This window comes from Argopecten irradians, chromosome 13 (assembly GCF_041381155.1).
Source record: "Argopecten irradians isolate NY chromosome 13, Ai_NY, whole genome shotgun sequence".
NCBI lineage: Eukaryota > Metazoa > Mollusca > Bivalvia > Pectinida > Pectinidae > Argopecten > Argopecten irradians.
This window is the reverse complement of record NC_091146.1, coordinates 29,543,969-29,557,881: the sequence shown is the minus strand read 5'-3', so window position 1 is coordinate 29,557,881 and position 13,913 is coordinate 29,543,969. Positions and strand designations below refer to the sequence as shown.

General features: G+C 35.5%; 1 long non-coding RNA gene across 1 annotated transcript; it reads left to right on the top strand.

Annotated features, from left to right (window-relative positions):
- Nucleotides 1–4,440: 4,440 nt before the first annotated feature.
- Nucleotides 4,441–12,168, top strand: LOC138306336 (uncharacterized). The gene is made up of 2 exons (XR_011205834.1): nt 4,441–6,674; nt 10,393–12,168. It is a non-coding gene; the product is annotated as an uncharacterized lncRNA (long non-coding RNA).
- Nucleotides 12,169–13,913: the final 1,745 nt, after the last annotated feature.

Here is a 13,913-nt window from a genome sequence, read left to right as displayed (position 1 = left end):
ATTTTGCAACGTCTATCACAAGGAATTGTGAGAAGCATACATACATAAGTGTAAAATATATGTTTCTGTTATACTACAAAAAAGGATTTGACACTGTCTCTTTATTACACTACTCAAACATCACGCGAACTTCAAAACTGAAATAAAAATTTTTTGTTCTGAAAAGATATTTCATGCCATGGTAAATTGATAGCTCAACATATATTGTTCAGTTATAACGTTTTCCTTACCTATGGTTAAAATGTCATTATGTAGTTGTCTCCTGGTGTTACCTTTGGTACTACAAAATTGAGTGTTGGCGATATTTCCATGGTAGGGTGGAAATTTAATCAAATTGTCTTGCCCCTAAACATACTATCTGGCCATCGGTGGTAATACCATTTGTGGAAGAAGTTCTGAGGATATTTTTTATATATTGGCCTATACAAAAATGGCCATGTAAAAGGTACTGTTAAACCCCATGTTTTGATAATGAGTGTCAGTTGACCCTGGTCTTACGGTGGAACCAGCATCTATCTGTAATTATTTCTATTCTAATTGTGTCATGGTGTCAAATAAACCATTTGAAATCTTGGATGATGCTACTTCGATATATCTATGAGCCTGCCAAATGTCAGAAAATGTTTGGGGTTCTGATCCCCCTAAACACTTTGATTTTCAACTTGGTTTGTGAAAATGTCGCCTTATTCATTATTTTATCACTAATAAAAGGTCATTCGAAAATGGTATTTAGCATGAGAAGGAGGTACACCCAACCTCATAAAAAACGTTGTAGAAAAAGGTCCATGTACTAATTTTCCTTGATGATGGTAAATGTGTACAACCATCAGAACCCAATGTAATGGCTTGGACACCAAATATTTCCATGAATTGAGATGTATAAATTAATATAATTTTAACTCAACCCCTGTCTACATGGACAGAAAAAAAGCTATCAAATTACAAAGGTGAAGTGGTCAAACAATAAGGAAAATACTAATGTCTATGAAAAAACCTTTATTTTCACTATGTGTGAGAAAAGGTCCAATGGTAAGTGATCGTCAAACAACCCCTACTACAAAAATGAGAAAAGGTCCATGGTGAGTGGTCAAACAATCCCTACTACAAAAATGAGAAAATTTCCATGGTAAGTGGTCAAATAATCCCTACTACAAAAATGAGAAAATTTCCATGGTGAATGGTCAAACAACCCCTACTACAAAAATGAATAAAAGGTCCATGGTGAGTGGTCAAATAATCCCCTATTACAAAAATGAGAAAAATTTCCATGGTGAATGGTCAATAACAATCCCTACTACAAAAATGAGAAAAGGTCCATGGTAGGTGGTCATACAATCCCTTCTACAAAAATGAGAAAAGGTCCATGGTAAATGGTCAAACAACCCCTACTACAAAAATGAGAAAAGGTCCATGGTGAGTGGTCAAATAATCCCTACTACAAAAAAATGAGAAAATTTCCATGGTGAATGGTCAAACAACCCCTACTACAAAAATGAGAAAAGGTCCATGGTAGGTGGTCATACAATCCCTACCCACAAAACAAGAAAAAAGAAGTTCTAAACAGCCGGTATATTGAAGTTTAAGATGGGACTTATAATATAACACCTACCCACATGTTACCTTATAATGTTTGTGCAGGACTATTTTTGCTATTGGTGATGGAATGATTCTCCACACAAACAATATTTTAATGACTGATCTAGCCTTTGATTTGGAAGATTGCTAAATCTGTTGAATGCAGAGTTTCTCATTTAAAAGGCTGGTTGCTTGGCAAAACCGGTAGTTGAGGTTAATAGAATCTTAAATACCTTCCTGTTTCACATTTCAGGAAACACATATAATCCACACATTCCAATAAAGATTTCTAATGGCAGTAACCTAAAATTTGTGATGGCTGGGATATTATACGACCGATGAAAAATTTCTCCTCCATAGGCTAAAGTAATTCCATCTCACACTAAACTTGAATCAGGGTTTTTTCAATTATTATGCATACTTCCAACACCAATAATTTCCCCCTGTCCTTAATTGGAGAGAACGTTTTTAGCAAGTTAACATAACTTGTAGCCCCAATCCTGTTGTAAAATCTTTTGAGCAGAACATACGTTTAATCAAAATCAACATAAAATGACGTCTCAATTTCACTGACCTTGACGTGAATTAAATGCAGACTGAAAATATGAAAACCTTATGTTTCTTTGTTAGATTTATTTTCCGAATTTATTTATGTCTTAATTTTCATTACTTTTAAGAGAATTTAGTTCCTTTAAGTGTCCCCTTCTTTTTTCCAATTTTTAGCTCACCTGGTCCGAAGGACCAAGGTGAGCTTATGCCATACCGTGGCGTCCGGCGTCCGTCGTCCGTCGTCCGTCGTCCGTCGACGTCCGTCCGTCCGTCGTCCGTTCCGTCCGTCCGTCCGTCAACAATCGACTTCTCTCTCCATAACCGCTGGTCGGATTTTCAACAAAATTTTGGCTAGTAGCATCCTTATGGGCTACTAACTGAAAATTGTACAAATGATGGGGCTGACCCCCCAGGGGCCTGAGGGGCGGGGCCAAAAGGGGTCAATTTGGCTATTTCCATATAAAAACGACTTCTTCTCTGAAACCAAGCATGGGATAGCACCCATAATGCAATGGTAGCATCCTTATAGGGTGGGGATTCAAAATTGTACAAATGATGGGGCTGACCCCCCCGGGGGCCTGAGGGGCGGGGTCAAATGGGGTCCATTTGGCTATTTCCATATAAACGACTTCTTCTCTCTGAAACCAAAGCATGGGATAGCACCAATAATGCAATGGTAGCATACCTTATAGGGTGGGGATTCAAAATTGTACAAATGATGGGGCTGACCCCACGGGGGCCTGAGGGGCGGGGTCCAAATGGGGTCCATTTGGCTATTTCCATATAAACGACTTCTTCTCTGAAACCAAGCATGGGATAGCACCCATAATGCAATGGTAGCATCCTTATAGGGTGGGGATTCAAAATTGTACCAATGATGGGGGCTGACCCCCCGGGGCCTGAGGGGCGTGGTCAAATGGGGTCAATTTGGGCTATTTCCATATAAACGACTTCTTCTCTGAAACTAAGCATGAGATAGCACTCATAATGCAATGGTAGTATCGTTATAAGGGTAGGGATTAAAAAATTGTACAAATGATGTGGCTGACCCCCGCCGGGGCCTGAGGGGCCGGGTCAAAAGGGGTCAATTTGGCTATTTCCATATAAACGACTTCTTCTCTGAAACTAAGCATGAGATAGCACACATAATGCAATGGTAGTATCTTTATAGGATGGGGATTCAAAATTGTACAAATGATATGGCTGACCCCCGGGGGCCTGAGGGGCGGGTCAAAAAGGGGCCAATTTGGCTATTTCCATATAAACACGACTTCTTCTCTGAAACTAAGCAGTGGAATAGCACTCCATAATGCAAATGTAATGATCTTATAGGCGGAATGTTGGGATTCAAAATCTTGGTACAAATGATGTGGCTTGACCCCCGGGGGGGCCTAGAGGGGCCGTGGTCAAAAGGGTTCAATTTTTGGCATAGTGTCCCCATATGAAACTGACATCTTCACCTTGAAACCAAGCATTGGGAATAGCACCCATAATAGTCAATTGGTAGCAACCTTATAGGATGGTGATTTCCAAAATTAGGACAAATTGATGGGGCCCTGCACCCGCAGGGGGTTGAGCGCTGATGGCGGGGACACAAGGTTGCCCAATTTGGGCTATATCCATATATACTACTTCTTGCTCTGTAAACCAATCAAGGTAGATTGCACCCATAATGCAAATGTGAATCAATCTATAAAGGGTGGGGAAAAAAATCAAAATTGTGGAAATGATGGGGCTGGACCCCCAGGGGGCCTGAGGGGCGGGGTCGAAAGTGGCCAATTTGGCTATTTCCATATAAACGACTTCTTCTCTGAAACTAAGCACGGTATAGCAGCCATTATACAATGGTAGTATCCTTATAGTGTGGGAATTCAAAATTGTGCACATGATAGGGCTGAACCCCCGGGGGCCTGAGGGGCGGGGTCAAAAGTGGTCAATTTTCCATATAAATGAACTTTTTCCTCTGCAACTTAACATGGGATTACGCTCATAATGCAATGGTTTACATCCTTATAGGGTTTGGATTCAAAATTTTGCAAATGATGGGGCTGACCCCCCCGGGGCCTGAAGGGTGGGGTCCAAAAGGGGTCAATTTAGCTATTTCCATATATTTTCTTCTCTGCAACTAAGAATGGAAGAGCACTTATAATGCAATGGTAGCATCCTTATAGGGTTGGGATTTGAAATTGTACAAATGATAGGGCTGACCCCCGGGGCCTTAGACGGCAATAGATGCGAGGGTCAAAAGGTCAATAAGCGCCATCCAGGTGAGCGATACAGGCCCTCTGGGCCTCTTGTTTTTAAGCGCCATGAGCATTTATTGGGTTAAATATGATATTTACCAGTGGCATTGTTGTGTGAAGGGGCAGCAATTCTACAGTCAAATTTATCATTCCGTCACTCCTCTCTCACTAAGACAAAGAGGATCTGACAACATCCAATACGGGCCGAGTCATGTTCTGGTGACCTTTCAAATTGACCAACCAAATTGCTGCTTCAAGAGTCTTTGAAGTGAATTTCAATCCATGGAATGTTGTCAGATCCTCTTTCAACCGAACTGAAAAGACGGATCACATAAGAATAATAGAGTAATATTCTGAACAGAAATACACGTTTTAATGATACAGTGCTTTGGAGTACATACATTCTCGATACTTCAGGGGTTCCAATCAATTACAAGCTCTACACCCTTGGACTATCTTATAGTAAAACTGAAGGCAGCTCAGTGGAAAAAATCTGAACCAATCACGGGCCAGAAAATATTTCCTTTGAAAACTGCAGATACAACGACGCCCAACTTCAAAGCCACACAGTCAACCACAGTGCACTGTTATACGGCTCTTTTGATGTACATTTTACATCAAAGGACTAAATTACCTGTTTTGTTCTGTTTCCTCAGGTTTACTGTGAGACAGTCCAGGGGTGTAGAGATTGTAAGTGATCAGAACCCCTGGAGTATCGAGAATGTAGAATATGTTGTAATCAAATCACATATGTTAAAAGAATAGGTCTTAAAATGTTTTTCGAAAGAGTGTAAATACTATACTAATATTGGGTGTTTTAAATCTTTTTAAATATATATATATGGAACTATAAATTATTCGTATTTGTGTAAATTATTTGTAGTTCCGCCCTATTTATTAAATCACCCATCCAAATGGTTGTTATATCAAAAATTCAAAACAATTTAACGTAAATAATTTTCAATTATAGTTTTAAGATATTCTTACCTGTATGCCAATTGCTGTTTGCACAAATTGCAGTTAGTTTTTTTCCATCCTCTGATAGTTGATAAAATTTCCAAATAGCTGACTTCTTATTATCCGCCATGATTACAAAAATTAAGTGCATGTATACAGTGGACCCGGGATAATCCGGACGCCGATAGACCAGAAACTCATAATCCGGACGGAGATGTCGGGGAACTGATTTCCGTAACATTATTTATACTCACTAGTCCGGAAATACGTATTCCGAATCCGGAACTTCATTTTTGGAACGGAATGCGATTTTCGTTAATAAATTCCCGCAATAATCCGGACAATTGGTTGTCGCCACGTGCCGAGAAAATGCAAGGCCAGCTACAGTCAGGTGTAAAATACACACTGAGTGTGTTGTCATAATGTCGGCTGCCAGGTCATAGTCACAGGCGTTTTTAATTACCTGAACACCTTTCACATGGGTACATGAAGTCATGTAACAGTTCATTGGTTTTCTATAGGAGATCAAACTTCGGTGTTGTAATTGAGAAAGGCAATATATTTATAGCCACAGGCTTGTAAACATGCAGTTTGAGCTTGGGTACGGGTATGTATGCTGTAGACACCTTACTTATATCGCATGCAGAATATATCGCTATGAGTATCGTATATAATAAAGTGAGGTAAAACTCACAAAATTAATAAGAATTTTAAATGTAGGTGAATCTATTCAAATTCATCGTCTGTTGTATAAGATATAAAGGCTACGGCACATGCCATGTACACAAGTGTGACAATACATATTGTGCACGAAGCTAGACTGAACGGGCGCGTGGTTGTTACACACGTCTGTAAGTCGTTTTATAAAAAATACCTATAAAACATATACACGTATATTACATAAAAGCCTTTCATTGATTAGAAGGTCAAGGGGAGTACGTGACAATTTAATTGACTAAGAACAAGGAATTCGGCATTCCGGAAAACTCGTAATCCGGACGGTTTAGGCTGGGAACGAAGGTGTCTGGATTATTGAGGGTCCACTCTTCACCTTGGTCACGAGAAAGTGTTGACAAGACAGTTTATGCAACAATGTTACTGCTCATACAGCAGATATGTGATTTGTATACTACTAAGTGTCAATATACGTAATGTATAAAGTAAGTCAAGGCTACAGAGTACAGTAAAACCAATTGTTGTGCTTTTATTGCTACTACTTGTGCTTTGTGTATCGGGTGCACAATTTTCAACCCGGGTCGTTACAGCCATGTTGTACAGTAGATTTTTATTGACACTGCTTTAAGAAAATAAAAATAATGTTAATTTTAGAGGGAAAACTTGGGGTCAAAGGTACAGTATCGTTTATGTATTTTTAAAAAATTAGAAAAAGAAAAAAAATCTTGTTATGTTCATACAGTATGTTCATTGTCTTCCCTTCAAGTGGCCTCTCCTTTTGGGAAATACAGCCATTTGCTTTTATATACAGTGAACCCTGCCTTACCGACAACCTCTGTGTAGAGACCACCTGTTTATTAAAACCACTCTGTTAGGGCCCCAACAAAAATAACAAAATTTTACCTGTGTATAAAGACCACCTGGCTATAGAAACCTTTATAGACAGGTTTAAACTAGTCAATAAAATAATTTTAAAAAATGATTTAGGAGAAATTAAACTTATTTAAATTATTTATGTCGCTATTTTTTTAATGTCATTAGGGTATGAAAAAAGAAATTGTTTTGCAAACTTTATGAATTTGTGCCAATCTGATTAAAATACAGATCCTTATTATTACTACGTTTGATAAGAGGATCTGAGAAAATCCCATTAGGGGTCATCTCCAGGTGACCTTTGGAAATGGCCAATCAAATTGCTACTTGCAAAATTTTGACAGTGAATTTCAGGGACGAAATAGTTTGAAAGAACTGTCAAAATTATTTTGGTTTACGTAGTCATCTCGCCCAAAGAGCACAATAAAGCTAATTGTTTATGTATACTGGGACGAAATTTCGTTTTCAATGGATGTGCAAGTGTAGAAAATGTATCCGATATGAAGACCACGTGGTATAAAGGTCATCTGGACGTGACCTCCTATGGGATATTGTCAGATCCTTTATATAACGGAGTGGTTACAAGGATCTGTATTTTAATCAGATTGGAATTTGTGCCAAACTATGTGAATCCATGCCAATCAGAAAGCCAGATTTAGTATAAAAGAAAAAAGGAATTATGATATGCAATATTGAAAAGTAAACTAGCTACATGTATTTCACAGTTGCTTGAGGATGGGCCAGCAGTGATTTTTCTCCTTATTTAACTGGGGTCGGTAAATGATCCCATTCCCAATGCCAAACCCCCCTACTTTTTTCCCCAATTACAATGAGAAATTCCCAAATCAAATCTCTGAAAAACAACCAAAAGCCGAAAAGCTCTCCCCTCATTGTTTAATCCTCTGAAACTGTTGTTATGGTCGTCACCGCTTTTGATAAAATGAAACAGTTTACTGTTTTACAATATCTAATCACTTATAACACCATGTTCAGTAATGGGTAACTTTTTCCCGAAACTGCTCTTTTTGCAATTAAAAATTCCCAAATTGTAACAAAAACTTTTTTTCCCAAAATACCCGAAAAATCAATGGCCAGTGTTTGCAACAACTGAGAATCTAATGGTATGGGTAATTTTTCCGTCTAAAATCAGATAAGAAATGACCTGGTTCAACGTCCCCAGATATAATTATTTTTCACTATAACAAACAACAATATGTCCTGTTTACTTGGTGTTTATTTACCAGCCATGTCAAAACCGACTCTGGTAGATTTTCAGGTCAATATCCTGTGTTTATTTTTCTTTGGGGTCGTGACCCTCAGTCACAGCCGGAATATATAATGTGTATTTTATTTATAGTTTTTGGTTTTAAATGATATCATTTGCGGCTAGACACGCCCGTGAGTTCACCTGCACTGATCCTCATTGGAAATGTAAGGCTTGGTTGAGATTCGTTTAAATGTAAAAATATACCTTGAGGTAATAGTCAATTTTTAAAAAAATTTTAGTGACGTTAAATAATCAGATAGTATTTTAGTATACATACAGCACTTTACATGTACATGTGATGAATGAGGTGTGTCAGATATTTACGGTAATTTATATAGTTTAACAGCTGCTCGTGAGTTATAGATTAATGTATTTTGTAATATCCCCAAAGTTTTAAATCTAGAATGTTAGTTTGATATGTCTGGAATATCCCCAGAGTTGTATTGGTGAATGTTTGGAGATGTCTGGAAGAGTTTCAAATATTGTCTGATCAATTTTTTTTTCACTCGTATTAATAAAAATTTTGATGAAAAGATTTCTAGATTACATAATATCCTAAGATTTTCATAAATGTTCATATAAATTTTTAATTGACAAAAATAATTTAATAAATATCTTAAAAATGTGTACATGTATTTGTGTGCATCAATACTTTCACATATGTGTACACTATCATAAACCAAAATTGCTTTTAACCTATCTTCCCAAAAGTTGTTTGTTACATGTAGCTTAATGTATAAACAACAAAACATCAGCGTAAATAGTAAACATTTAAATTGATATAAATGATAGGAATATAATAGTTTTACTGAAGCGAAGCGAAGTAAACATGAAAATTATAAAGATAACTCAGCAATTAGAAAAAAAAATCTACAATTCTGATAATCATGTTTGATTAAAATACGTTATTTAAATTAATTATTACAGTATATTATTCTCCCTCTGTTTTATACAGGATCTGACAACATCCCATTAGGGGTTACATTCTGATGACCTTTAGGGGTCACGTTCTGGTGACCTTTAGGGGTCACGTTCTGGTGACCTTTAGGGGTCACATTCTGATGACCTTTATACTCCCTGTACTTTATATGTTAATTAGTTCTAATTAATTTACTTGACATCATTTGCTGTTCGGTTGAAATGACTAAAAATGATAAAAAAGAATTTTTTAAAAAAGATTTCGACAGCTTAGTGTAGCTCCTGCAAACTTTTTTGTACCGACAAGACATTTGAAGGCTGTAATTTGATTGGTTAATTTTGAAAGGTCACCAGAACATGACCCCACTAATGATGTTGTCAGATGAATTTTTAAGTTATTATTCAGGATATGTAATTTAATCAGATTGATATATCATCGTAACTTTCCCACCATTACAGTCTTTGTTGATATGTTTTAATCATATAATGTATACAGATGAATTTGTAATATATTATACAGATGTGCTTGTAATATGTTATACAGATGTGCTTGTAATATATTATACAGATGTGCTTGTAATATATACACAGATGTGCTTGTAATTATATGCTTCCTTTTATTATAGTGCTTGTGTGCTTATTTGAGCTATTTATGTACTTACTAATATGTTTTATTCATTAGCCAAATACAGCTGCAATACGAGAGTTTAGAGATTCCAAAACAACGTGGGTAAAGAAGTACTTTACCATCATCAATTAGTCCCACCTTCTGGTGATTATGATGTAACAGCATTCAAGCCATAGGATGACGTTACAATATTACTGGAATATTGGATTAATTGACAGTAAATTATACCTACTTTATTCTCATCGTTTTGGGATCTTGAAATTCCTGTATAAAGTTTTATTTCCATGTGCAGTATTACAGTAAGCCTTTTGTATATTATATTTGGATTGTTTGATACCCAGCTGCATACTTAAACTTTTATTTTATCTCCTTTTAATAACTTTATAATCAATGCTTTCTATGCTGTTGTTAGTGTTATTTATATAATTATCTGTGTTGTCGTAAAACAGCTAATGTCGTCTGTAACAAAAAAGGACTTTTGAATAAAAAAGATATTGTAGCTTATTGTGCTGTAGATAATTAACAATTGTGAATTGACAAAAATACGAGATGAATCAATGTCAGTATTAATGCATGTTCTTGTAAAGGGTTGCTTTTATTTGTGTGGTGCATTGACCTCATCATACAATTTATTAAATTTTATAGCGTTGACTTCAAATTAACCATTTTAATATTATATCTGACAAACTTTTTTCCTTTAATTGCAGATGAACTTGTCACAGAAATCCACGCAGATATATTCCATGCCAAAGAGAAGCTAGAACTACCGGAAAATTCTTCACACAAGCATAGCAACTTTTTCTTTGGAAATGACAAGAAGCAATGTTGATGATTGGACGATGCCTAGCCAATCACATAAAAATTGATCAGGGTCATTTTATAATAAAATCAATAGAATCCTTTGTTACATAAATACACTGAAATGGACCAATTATAAATGATTTTTCATTTTAAGGCAAAGTTACTCAATGACGAAGAATCTCCATCCATATTCATTTATATTTCATGTAAAAAGTATTTTCTTTTAAAAATTACCATCATAATACTGAAATACTACTGGTATCAAATTTTAATGACTGGTGAAATCAACCAGATTGAGATCTGAAGCCATGAAGTTGAGAAAAATTAGTAACTTCTATTTCATCTTTGCATATTAGTAGGTAGGTAACCATGGTGACGTGATTATTTTGTGAGCGCAACTCACATCGTTTTCTCTGAAAAGTATGACGTTACCATCTGAAACACATGACATCACAATCAATACCTTCCCGCATGGGAAGATAACTCTGTAATATGCAAATGTGGAATAGATCGAAGGAAAACTAACAAAAAAGTCAAACATTGTTCAAATTGGACCAAACACATCTAGCAATATAGCTTTTATATTGTAGCCAATAATTGCAATCTTAGAAATTAAATGCTGAAGCTGGAGATCTTTTTCATATGACATGTTCATGGTTCAACTATAGGCAATTACCAGGTATGCAGAGTTAGTCTTTAAAAAAATATACAGTCTTTGTAATTATTTGTGGAGTTAACAGTAAGCTAGCTGTAAATCAAATATCGCGGTACTGCATATGATGTTGTATTTATGCCATTTGCTCCAACATTAAATTCTGTTTTTAAAAGTTATCTGCCCTTGCAGGTAGGAATTGAGACATTATGTGTTTGCGAGCATAAGATCATATTTTTTGGAGAAAACAATATGTATTGCGCTCACAAAACAATGATGTAACAAACGATACCTACCTGCAAGGGAGCTAACTCTGTATTAAAGACGGAATAGGTGCAGGTACACGAATGACCAGAAGGTGTGGCTACGTACTGTAAACCAACATTCTTTTTCAGCTTCTAAATTTCGTGGTATTTTTATCAAAACAAGTTCGCAAAGATAAATATTCATGGATTAAACAATTGATTTCTAATTCCTATCAAAAAATGTTTATATTAATTCGTGGAGATAAACTTTTGCAAATTATTTTGATCATGAAATTCATAAAAATAAATCGCACATGAACGAAAATTGATTTACAGTACTGTCTGGCGATTGGTCACTGTAAAGGGCTTTAGTGATTGCAGTGAACTTGCCCCAATAATAGTTGTGTTGCCAACAGAGCTTTTAGCATACAGGTATCTTTTACGATTCATCACAAATATTTTTTTCATGTTTTTTTTCCCCATTTTACTGATTTGAATGCCAAATTGATAAATATCTTAATTAATATTGCCTCGTAGATCTTTACAGCTTACCTTTAAAAAAAAACTGATATAAGTGATTGATATGATTTAAATTTCATATAAAGTAAATTAATCACCATGAATTAAGAAGCAACTGTGTCATTTCAATTTCATTATAAAAAATTATCTTGACTTTAAAAGCAACTGTTTCAATTAAATTTCATATTAAACAAGGACAGGTATAATGTTCATTATAAAGTATTCTCCAATGGGTAAGTTTACCATTTCCATTTTTTTTTTTTTTTTTTTTACTTAAAAAAGGTTTACCGCTATTAACATTCACTGAAGTTTGGCAACTGATCTCTATGTTTAAGACATTTTTTAACAAGATATGATTTTGTACAATGATTAGAAATTGGTTGTTTTGGCTAGGGAAAAGTTCTTTATTTATTTCTGATGTAAGTTGTGGATATAATTTTCTTTAAGAATCAACTCAAGGGTGTTGGAATAAATTTCCATAGTACAGTTCATATTCCACTGGGACTTGACACTAATTTCCAACAGTCAATATATTTATGTATCATGGATAATTTAATACATGTATATACATTGACCTTTTGTTGGAAATTTGTGCCAAGTCCCTGTGTTTCATTATAAGTCCCTTTGTTTTTTTAACTCCTTTGCCAGTTAAACTGGAAATTTGTTTTTGTGTATTGTAAACATCTGTATGGTGGTGATAAGAAACTTCTAACGTCATTTAGCCGATCGACTTTACATGTCTGAACTTTGACCTTTGAACTTTGACCTTTATGTATAGATTATCTGTGTTTGCTTTCTAGTTGTACTGGGTACATATTGTTCATGCATGTCTTAATTAATTATTCAGATATTTTCCCACCTATTGTTATTTAACTTTTTCAACCTGAAAACACATATGAACTCTCCCGATTCAATGCTGGAACAGTTCATTATGGATTTTCAGGGGTGGTTAAGATTAATTATATTATGTCTTAGCAGCTGGTAGAATTAAAGGCCCACTACCTTTCCGGTGGAAAACATAAAGGTTTCTTAAAAACATTAATAACATCAAAAAATATATACCAGTGGCCTAAGATGAGGTTACAACACCAAACATATGCAAGATTTCCTGTGTAATGTTTGATAACAGTGGAGTGTTATTTCGCTGTTTTGCCGTCTGACGCAGTGATAGTCAACTACCGCGCGGTATTTAGGACGACGGCGGGAAACATAAGACGACCCGCGTTATGAAAATTAACATTTTATTTGTTTTAATCAAATTGTTCAGAATGTGATGACACGTGTAGTATTAACGGTAAGTTAATAACTTTAGCGACTATACAAAAATGTCGATCTCATTTTACTTTCCCATTTTAAAAATTAAAAGCCGTTTCGGAAAGGTAGTGGGCCTTTAAACAAATCTCTGGGTTACTCACCTAATACAGGGTTTAGTAATTAATCTATTGCAATTTTATCTGATAATTCTATGCCAATACTTTCTTCCATATTTGGCTTTTTGAAAGGTCAAAGGGTTCTAAGTGTTTCCAACGTCCGTCCATGAAACAACAGGGATTTTTTCCTTCAATCATTCAGAAAGCATTGCTGAAAAACGATTTTCAATATTCATCAATCAAAATCATATTTAAAAAGTTTCAATGAGAACTTACAGATTTTATTTCATTCTTATCAGATACAAACACAATTCTGATCACAAATGCTTGGCTTTATTCTCTATACAATTGTGGTTGCTAATTTAAGGCAGTTTGAGCTGTACAATATATTGTATCAATTATACTGTCAAGCCTGCTCTAAATACCACCTCTTTATTAAGAACATCTGCTTAATAAGACCAATTTCTCAGAGTCCCAAACGATTGATTGCAACACAATTTGACCTGTGTATAAAGACCACCTTCTTAATAGGACCATTTTTTATGGCCCCACATGACAAATTTCACCGCATTTCAACCTGTGTATAAAGACAACCTGGTTATACAGACAACCTGGTTATACAGACCATTTTTCTTGTCCCT